This window comes from Ipomoea triloba, chromosome 5 (genome assembly GCF_003576645.1).
Source record: "Ipomoea triloba cultivar NCNSP0323 chromosome 5, ASM357664v1".
NCBI lineage: Eukaryota > Viridiplantae > Streptophyta > Magnoliopsida > Solanales > Convolvulaceae > Ipomoea > Ipomoea triloba.
The window spans coordinates 8,888,374-8,897,750 of NC_044920.1; positions in this window are offsets into that span (position 1 = coordinate 8,888,374).

Genomic DNA, 9,377 nt, shown 5'->3' on the forward strand with positions numbered 1-9,377 from the left:
CCTGATCAAGAAATTTGGCCTTGATGGTAAATCTTCAGTGAAAATACAAATGAGCACATTATTGAGGCTAGACAAAGATGAAGACGGAAAGGATGTCGATCAAACAAAATATAGGGGAATGATTGGTTCACTCCTATATCTCACTGCAAGCAGGCCAGGCATATCTTATGCCGTGAGAGTGTGTGCAAGATTTCAATCAAATCCAAAAGAGAGTCATCTCGCTGCCACAAAGAAAATCACAAGATATTTGAAGGGCACAATCAATGTAGGGTTGTGGTATCCTAAAGGTACTGATTTTACTCTAACTGGTTTCTTAGATGCTGACTTTGCAGGATGCAAAATAGACAGAAAAAGCACTTCCGGGACATGCCAGTTCTTAGGGGGAAGACTTGTATCTTGGTTCAGCAAAAAGCGAAATTCAATAGCAACCAGTACTGCCGAGGGCGAATACATTGCTGTAGGAAGCTGCTGTGCACAAATATTGTGGATGAAACAACAACTGATGGATTATGGAATAAAATGTGCAGACATTAGTATTTTCTGTGACAATACTAGTGCTATTGCTATCACACAAAATCCAATGCTTCACTCCAGAACCAAACACATCGACATTCGACATCACTTTATAAGGGATCACGTTGAAAAGAAAGATCTAAAGATCGAATACATCCCTACAGAAAATCAAATTGCCGACATTCTCACTAAGCCCGTGTGCGAGACGAGATTTGCAACACTAAGGCATGAGATGGGCATGATTGAGTTGAGCTAAGTACTTAATTATTCTCTAAAACATTTCTTATTATATTCTCAATCTGCTATGTGATTTATATGATATTATTATATGTGTTTGTCACACTTATTCCACAATCCTTAGACTACACACACAAAAGATTTTGTTACTTGATATTTGAGCACATGTTCTGGAATTTTCTCGTAACATATGTGTGTGCATGAAAACTTATATAAAGCTAAGCTTACAATCATAAAGCTTAGGTCTAAGCCTAGGTATGAGTTTAGGTTTATATAAGGCTTGAATTTAAATTTCTTTTGTATCTAGCAAACTTGACTATTTATTAATTTGAACCTAGATGCTATATCACCTGTGTGATTTAATTGATTAAATATGAGCATTGTGTGCATGGATTATATAATTTGCTACGTGTCTCTTGAATGCATGTGTATGCATGAAAGTGTATATTGAGCTTAGGAATAAGCTTAGGACAAGATTTAAGTCTTGAAGCATGAATCTTTGACATTCTAAGCATGTGAAATATGCTATGTCAATAATTTGCCTTTTTATGCATAAAATTCATTAATTATTTTGTGGCAAAATTTGTTAAACTTCCTTTTGAGTCACGCATGAGCCAAGGATTCCTTATGCTTCATTTCTTTAAATTGTTTTGGGAAACTTTATTATTCTATATACTTGCTTTATAGAAAATATTTTTACTTGCTTAAATATTTTATAACTTTGTTTCCAAAATGTTTCTCTTATAGAATATTTGTTAGATGCCTTTATCTTGTGACTTATGTAATTAATCATGTATATTAATGTTTCCTTATATGCGTATATATATACATACTTATAATTATCCCAATTGTTGGGCACAAGCTTTTAAAATGGTCTCAATTTCCTCAAATATGTCCAATATTTATTTTTCTTTCGTAAATAATTAAAAAAAATTATTTTCCCAAAATTCCAAGGTCTATTTTGGTTAATTTTTTTTTTTGAAAATGAACGTATCCATCAAAACTTGAAAATTAGTTTTCAAAGAAAAATCTATTTCCCTTCCTATGGCAAAAACTTGTGTGAGACCGTCTCACCGTGAGACGGGTCGGGTCAAGATGTAAATGTAACAGTTATACGCACAAATGTCATACTTATATGCTCAAATGTAATACTAATCAGGAATAAAAATTTTGTTACTTATTAGGGTAAATGTAATACTTTTAAGGGAAAATACAATACTTTTATATTTCGATTTAAAAGTATTACATTTTTCCTCAAAAGTATTATATTTTAAAGTAAGGAAAATTTGTCAACATTACTTATTATGAAAAATATAATACTTTTTCTCTTATAAGTAACAAAAATTGTATTCCTGATTAGTATTATATTTGAGCATATAAGTATGACATTTGCACATATAAGTGTGACATTTGCATGGTGTTTCGACCTGACCCGACCCGTCTCACACAAGTGTGACCTTTTTCCTATATGTTTTATAAGGGTCACACTTGTGTGAGACCGTCTCACGGATCCTAATTCGTGAGACGGGTCGGGTCGGGTCAAAACATCATGCAAATGTCATACTTATATGTGCAAATGTCATACTTATATGCTCAAATATAACACTAATCAAGAATACAATTTTTGTTACTTATAAGAGAAAAAGTAATACATTTTTCATAATAAGTAATGTTGACAAGTGCCCCATATTTATAAGGGCAAATATAATACTTTTTAGGAAAAATGTGATACTTTTAAATTGAAATGTAAAAGTATTGTATTTTCCCTTAAAAGTATTACATTTACCCTTATAAGTAAGAAAAATTTTATTCCTAATTAGTATTACATTTGAGCATATAAGTGTTACATTTGCATCTTGACCCGACCCGACCCGAGCCGCCTCACGGTAAGACGGTCTCACACAAGTTTTTGCCGTTTTATAATTATCCCAAAGTGTTCTAGGTGTTATATAATTCTCACCTTTTTTCTCTGGAGTGGCCATAGTCAGACATTCTTCTAAACCTACACACTAGGTTTGCATGGCATTTAATGCCCATGTCTTCCTAATGATGAAATCCATCAGAATTGGCACCACCTCCTAAAAAATTCCCTATATTACCCTTTGTTCTTAATAGTTGTAAGCCATCCTTTTGGGGCAAAAATGAGAAAACACACTACACACCCTTCTCCCATACAACGTATAAAACCCTTCACCTTCAAAGTCTGAAACCCATTCACTACCCAAAGAAACCCACTCAAACACACTATCCAGTAAACCCACCGCCAATCTCTCAGAAAATCTCCCAACAATGGCAACAAACCCAGTACCTCAGGGGACCATCCATCAAATGTAGAGGAACAAGAAAATTTGGAGAAGCTTACCCTAGCTCAACTGGCAAAGCAGACTCACACTAGGCAAATACTACATGTTCCCGATTTTCTCAATGTGGTCGACGACAAAAATTTGGGAAATCAAAAGTTATGTACCTATCCATTCTCTTGTATATATGAAGAAGATGTTGCTGAGTTTTACTTACATTCATCAATAGATAATCTATCTATCAAGTCTATTGTGAATGAAACCCATGTTGAGATAATGCCTAGTGACCTAAGGGATGTATTTGATTTGCCTGAAACTGACTTGGAGGTTGATAATCATGTGTTTGATCACCAAGAATTTTGGTCTTTAATTCGAGGGGAAAATTCGTTTGTTACACCAAAATTTTCTAGTTTTAAGAACACATTGAAGTGGGAGTTTGAAAAATTTATTGACATATTATACAAATGCTTAGATTGTAAGACATCTAGCCTAGATGAGATAAAGACACAGAAAATTGCCTTGATGAATGGAGTATGGTTGGGAATTAAGTTTAATTGGGCTGGGTATGTTTACAATAACATTGTAGAATTATGTAAGAATGCTAAACCTGATAAACTTGATGAAACTTTTGTACTCAAGAAATTGCAGCAACATGTGGGTTATGGTTTTGTTATCTCTGAGATTATGAGGAAGAAGGGAGTGACCTTAAGAAAGCCAAAGAATGTTGCTAGCTTCAAATATTTGTTTAGGAACCCTAAAACCTTGAGAAGGAGGAAACCTACTGAGACTTCTACCACCAGCAGAGATACTGTGGGTTCCAATGCTTCTAAAAAGAAAAGAGGAAGGCCAGCAAAGAGAACCTCTAGAATTTCTGAAGGGCTAGGATCAAATGAAGCACCCCTGGTAGCTATGGAGTCTGAAAATGATGGGGTAGTAACTTCAAATTTGATTGAAACTGTCATTGTGCATGTCATGCCAACTGGGACCATCAACCATATCCACCATCACTGCCAACTAAAAATGTTTTTACAAATAATGAAGCTCTTATATATCCACTGCAAATTGAAGGACTGGACTCCCAACTTGAAGCAAATATTCTGGAAAAAGGGAGTGAGCCTTTTTTTGATGAAGATCCAACATTAGCTATTGAGTTGTTGAGGGTAAAAGAATGGAGAAAATGGAGATTGGAAGAGTATAAATCTCATATTTCAAGAGTTGGACCTGAGATTGAGAGGGAAGAATTATTTGCACTTGATTGGCTAGGAACCAGGGATATAGCCACTGCTATCCAGATGTCTACAATTGAAAAAGTCTATACAAACAAAGTGCATGCTAAGTTGGCAGGATCTAAAGAAAAGTTGCCGGTTATGGAGGAAAGTTTCTATGCACTATCTGTTGAAGATTTTGAAGAGTTAGATCAAGCAAATCTCCAAGAAGGATTGCAGAGATAAATTGTGGATTTTCACCACTTTCCAGAAGAAGCTTCAATCTTTCAACATGATGGATATGCCATGACACAGGGGGAAGGTCCTTCAAATGCAAATGAGAGGGAAATTCAAATTTTGAATGAGGTACCAATTTAAATTACAGTTGAGGAACAAGATGCAGAACCAGCCACGATTCTAGAGCAGGATCAAGTCACGGTTGTAGTTGAGAATCTAGTTGAGGCATGTGCCACAAATGAAGTTCAATTTGAAGTACCAGTTGAGGATCTAGTTGAGGAACCAGTTGAGAAGGAGATAACAGCTGAAGTTGAGGAACAAGTCATGATTCCTAATGTGACTAGCTGAGAATATTCCAGTTGAAATAATCTGTGAAGGGGTAGTTACTGCTCAAGATGAGACTTTGGTGGAAACTAATTTGGATGAAAGTCAACATGAAACAGACGTGCTAACTGCAACACAATCACATGAGATGGATACTACTGAAAATCTTCCAAACACTTTGGAAGATAGTAATGAAAATTTGTTTGATAATCTTATTGATACATAGGTGATTGATGAAGAACACTGGCAGGACTTTGAATCTGATGAGGAAGAAGCAAGCTTGAAATCAACCAAGAGAAGGAAAATTATCATGTCTGAATCTTCTAATTCAAGTAAAGATGATGATGATGTAGAAATGACATTGCCAACTGAAGATCAGGGAATGCAGCTCATCATAGTTCCCATTCACCAGAAAGAAAGAGAATTAGCTACACCATTAAAGCAGATGAAGAAGAATTTGACCAAGAATATAGTTGAAGATGATGAAAACTTGTTGAACAGTTTATTTATCAAAGTGAATGAGTGTCAAGAAGACATCAGCACAAGGATTGCCAATGCAATGGAAGTTAAGGGAGATATTCAGAAGCATATTTATGAAGATATATACAAGCAAATGACAAGTTTAAGTGATTATCAGAAAAACTTAAACAATGTAATACAAGAGCACAATGAGAAGAAAGAAAAGGTTTGGGATGAAAGATTTGCAGCATTGTCAAAGAAAATTGAAGCCAAAAGATGCAGAGGTAACAACTTCACACTAGCTCAATGCCAAAGTCTACTAAAGGTAAATCACCAACAAGAAGATCAAATCTCTGCTTTGCATAATGAATTATCTACTTTTAGATGTGAGCATACTGCTAAAGTAGATAAAATTGATAGTAATGTTGAGAAGTTGCTTGATTATGTCAAAAAGGGGGAAGAGAGCAGTCATTTGACTCTCGGAACCTCTATTCATGTTGAAAACAGTGTTGGGAGAGGAAAAGGAAAATGAGTTTTTGGATTTTCAGGTTTTGCATCTAAGGATCCTAGACCAAAATTTGGAGCTATACAATATTTCAGTGACGATAGAACAACTCGCTACACCATGAAGGATGTTCCTGCTATCATGAGGAAGCAACCGGAAGGAGATCAAAGACTATGGATTGCAAAGAAGAATCAGGAACTGAAGAAAGGGAAAAGCCCAGCAAATTCAGATGGTTCAATCATTTGAAGAATGTGTTAGATGGTTTGTACTAGGTGTATTGCCAGGAAACAATGTCATAGAAGCCTACAGCTACTACATCATTGGCAAAGTTTATGATGAATATTTTGTTGATGAGTATCTTGAAGATTTCAGGAAGCTCAGGGAACACATCAACGAGATGCTGGAGAAAAGATCCATGGAAAAATCAAGAACATGACTCTTTGGTAATGTATAATTGTTTTTTGTTTTGAACTACCTTACGGCTTTGTAAGATTAACAATATGTTGGTAATTTGTGTTTATGGTATTATGTGGTGCTTGATCGTTTATGCTTATCATGTTTTAAGAGCTGCTTTTAGATCTAGCTTGTATCAAATGCATGCCTGAGAATCTGGTTCAATAAAAATGAGGATGGAGTTATTTTTTTTCTCAGATATGCATGTAGGAATCTCTTATTATCTAAAAACAATTCTTCCAGGTCATATATCCTTGTTAAACTCATCTATGGCTAGTCAAAATAAAATTAAAAAAAAATTAAAAATATTTTCAAGACTAAGCCAAATGACTGAGTATAGGTTTTGACATCATCAAAAAGGGAGAAATTGTTAGGAATAAATTGTAATTAGATTTTTATGAGCCAAATTGTATTTCTAGGATAAAAATTTTAGACCACCAATTTTATTTGAATTTTGAGTCATTTTATTTTGATCAAGAACAAGAAATATTTAAGTGTAGGAATTTCTTGAAGAAACCAAGAAAGAAGAAGAGCTACGGATGGATCTCTAAAATCAGCCAAAGAAAATAATTTTATGAAGGTTAAGTCAGGCTTGGAACATTTTATTGAAAATCAGCCACGGTTGAAAATTTTCAAGAAGAGGAGTCATGGATGAATTAATTCGAAAGGAGCCACGGTCTAATTATTTTAAGAGATCAAGTCACGCTTGGAATTAGTTCTTGAAGAAGAGCCACACTCTCTATTTGTTAATGAGATGAGCTATGGTCTTTATTTATTCAAGGAGCCACGCTCTGAATTTAAGAGGATGAAGCTACGGGTGTTATTAAAGAGAGATCGGGGATCAAAACTTATCAGGAACATTTTAAATAATAAACCACGGTATGAGCTACGCTTTTTGATCTAGGCTTCCAATCCCAGTGAGAGTAGTTAATCCAAAAAGAGCAAATGATTAAATATTGAGCCAATGAATTAATTCAGGAGCCAAGGAATTAATTCATGAGCTAAGGAATTAATTCATAAAGTCAAGGAATTAATTCATTAGCCAAGGAATATATTCATCAGCCAAGGAAGCTCAGGACACACATCTGGCAAGAATTAATTACAAAGCATGGAGATTACTTACAAGATCAGGAAAATATTACAATGTCAAAAATCATCCTGACATCTGATAAAATTTGAAATTATTTTCAACATTTCTACACAGCAGAATCTCATGTACAAGATTTCAAATTTTGAAATTGTCTATCTCCAACGGGTAACTTCAAAAATTCACAACTATAAATAGATGAAGACATGAAGAAGGAAGAACAACCAATCACACAACACAAACTCTACGCATGTTGAATACAAGTGCTATACAAAAATTAAGAGAGAGAAATTCTTCAATATTTCATCTAGAGAAGAGACTAAACTATTTCAAATAAATATTCTGAGAGTCTCTTAGAGTTGGAGAAAGAAAGAAAAATTGTTTTCGTTGTATAACAAATTCCCTACTGAGTGTGGGTAGAGGGTTGAGTAGCAAAGGAGTTTTGAAAGCCCTAGGGAGTGCAAGCTTTGTGCAGAGGCACTTAAAGTGAGATTAGGGCTGGCTTTGTGATCAAGGCACTAAGGATAAGTTGTAAAAGTGCTGAGTTAGGAGAACTAGCACTGGTGCAATCACTATTGTAAGTTGGTGACGAAAGATAGTGAATTCCTTCTTGGAGTGAAAGGAGTAGAGTGGAGTAGGAGGATTACACCACCTCCGAACCACTATAAATCTCTCTATCTCTTTACTTATTATTTTCACTTATAGCACATTCACTATTGCATGCTAATCACTTGCTAATCCAATTACTATTCACATTATTTCTTTGCACTAACCTATCTTGGTTTGATACTTCTCACGTTTGCATGCAAGCTAATTTTTTTTTTTTTTGCATAAATCTTATTTGAGCTATTTCAAGTTTTATATCATATTGCATGCAGTAAATCTCTACATTATCACTTTATTTTTATTACAACACTTTACATTCAAATATTTCGCTGTGCACTTCAAGTGAAATTTAATTTTATTTGGAGTTGAAATTACGAAGTGTTAAAAATTTAATTTGTTTGAAAAGTCTATTCACCCCCCCTCTAGACTTTTCACCACCAAACCGGGACCAATAAGTGGCCTGCGTAAGGCCATAGATAGCCCTTTTCAATCGACAAACATGTTTGGGAAAACGAGTGTCAACAAAACCCGGGGGTTGATCGATGAATACCTCTTCATGCAGCGTACCTTTGAGGAATGCCAAGGATCTTGTGGTCCAGTGGCATCAAACCCTTCCCCTTATACGGGAGGTGGTGGGTTCAAGCCTCAGTGGAGGCAATACTGACTCTTATGCTTCAATAGGTTGAGAAAGTAGTTATGAACAGATACTGCATTGTAATAGAGTTAGTAGTATTCAAAAAAAAACATCTAGTTGATGCAGCTGCCACCCCCATGCTAACGGAATGGTAAGAACCACACGGATGGTAACCGGCTTGACAACTGGAGTGAAGGTGTCATGGTAATCCCGACCATGTTCTTGCAAAAACCCCTTCACCACAAGACAAGCTTTGAATCGGTCAATAGAGTCATCCAATTTTCGCTATACACGAAAAAACCCACTTACAGCCAATAGAGGAGCAACCATCCTGAGGAACCAACTCCCAAGTCCCATTAGCAAGCAACACAGAGTACTCATCAGTCATAGCTTGCTTCCATCTATCATCAGTCATAGCTTCATAGCTTGCTTCCATCTATCATCTGCCAGAGCTTGTTTAACAGTCCGAGGTTCATGCGCTAGCGGAATAGAATGACTAGTAGTAAGATTAACATAGTTGTCACCAAAATACGTCAGATTGGGTTTAGTGACCTGACGAGACGGTTGTCACAAAATAGTTGCAGCAGGAGTAGCCTGACGCATAGTTGCAGCAGGAGTAGCCTGACGCAGACTACACAAGAGAAAAATTAGGAGCTTGTGGAGAGCTTTATAGGGGTTCTGATAGAGCTGTCAATACGGGCTCGCGGGGCGGGGCGGGCCTAAGCCCTGCGGGCTGCGGGCTGCGGGCCTAAACGGGGCGGGCCAAAAAAGCCCGCCGCTTGGCGGGCTTGAATTTTGTTGGCCCGCCCCGCCCCGC